Source organism: Etheostoma spectabile, chromosome 15 (assembly GCF_008692095.1).
Source record: "Etheostoma spectabile isolate EspeVRDwgs_2016 chromosome 15, UIUC_Espe_1.0, whole genome shotgun sequence".
Taxonomy (NCBI): domain Eukaryota; kingdom Metazoa; phylum Chordata; class Actinopteri; order Perciformes; family Percidae; genus Etheostoma; species Etheostoma spectabile.
Window position 1 is genome coordinate 27,707,284 of NC_045747.1, and position 1,888 is coordinate 27,709,171.

The window sequence follows — 1,888 nt, forward strand, 5'->3', positions numbered from 1 at the left end:
ATACGCACATACTGACAAACAAAAACAAAAGCTCTCCATCACACCAAAATCACCCATAACAAAAAAAAGTTATAGGTAATAATAATAACAGTTTGAGAAAATAAATAAAATATACATATAGTATGTAACATATTACACAGCTAAAATACATGCGCCCTGACGTTTACACAGTTACTTACAAATATTCATATTATCCACACCAAAATACATGCATACATACTGTACTGTACATACATAAACAAACAAAACATTTAAAAATAATAAATAAATAAAAATATCAAGTATAAGTATCAATTATGAATATCAAGTATGAGAAAAACAATTGCAGCTTGTATGCAAATAATTATAAAGAGACATCTTAAACTGGTGAAAGGAGGAAAGAGCTCTAAAAGACCTCGGTAAACCATTCCAATCGGAAGGGGCTTTAAATTTAAAAGCTCTCCTCCCAATTTCTTTAGATATATGTGGTACTGAAAAGAAAAGATGGTCAGTGTCTCTGAGGCTATAGGATGATTGATATACAATCAAATGTTGTTTCAGATAAAATGGATAATCTGAAAAAATACATTTGTGAACAAACTGCAGCCAGTGAAACTGACGTCGAGCATTTAGTGATAAAAGATTCAACGACTGATACATTTGACAATGATGCGTCCTTAATGGACACCTCAGGACAAATCTGCAAAGACTATTATAAATCACATTCAGAGGCTTAAGATTGGTTTCAGCAGTGTTCTGGTAACACATCTGCATAATCGATTATAGGTTAATAATAATTGGGTAATCATTTTTATCTGATCTGTTTTGTAAAACAATTATTGAGCGATATAACTTCTTAAACTACAACTTATTTTTCTCACAAGAGAATTATATGAGGTCTAAAGTAGTTGGGAGCTAGCCAGAGGCCCAATATTTAACTCCTTGACATATGTTAAAGGTGTACCATCCAGAAATTTTACCTCAAGAGAGTTATTTTGCTTAGTAGTGCAGATCTAGTTGCAAAAACATGCTATAAGACTTCTTTTATTCAATAAAGCAGATTAGAAGATAACCATGTTTGAATACGACTAAAATCAAATTGAAGTGAGGTTTGAATCTCAGATATTTTATATTTAGATGTATATATAACTGTGTCGGCATATAGATGAATCTGACAGTCAAAGCATATTTGAGGAAGGTCATTTATAAAATGCAAATAAAGGGGCCCTAGGGAAGAACCCGAGGGACACCCGTTTCAATTATACTAGACTGTGAAGAGTAGCATTAAGAGACACACTTTGACGTCTAGTGAAGATATGCATTAAACCAGAGAACAGCCAATTTGGAAAGACCTAGCATATAATTTATCAAAGAATAGACTGATTAACCATGTCAAACGCCTTAGTGAGGTCAATAAAAATGACAGTTTGTCTATTAGGTAAGTTGTAAGGGGTAATGCTTCATAACAACAGTCTTATCTATGGGCAACAAGGATGTCCTCATGAAACCGCTGAGCATTAAAATGAACAGTAACGTAATGAATGAATATTTACTTTACTTATTTTTAGAGCAGAAACATAAGTATATACATAAAAGAGTGGACTGCAAAGAATAGGTATAATTAATGAATTAAGAGTGCAGTAACAAGAACGAATATTAAGATACAGTTGTGTGTACTGTTTTCAGCTAATGGGGGGGGGGGGATGACATGACGGCGGTGTCGCAATCGTCATCCTGGCGTGACACGGAGCAAATATATCACATTTATTTTTGTTAAAATAGCGAAAACAAAGCAGGAATAATTTTTCGCCAAACACAATAGCAGACTGGAATGCTCTCCCGAGGTGAAAGTCTGTGGTGAATATCGTCATTTCCGGTAAGTGCACATGGAAGTGCGCGATTTGAGACA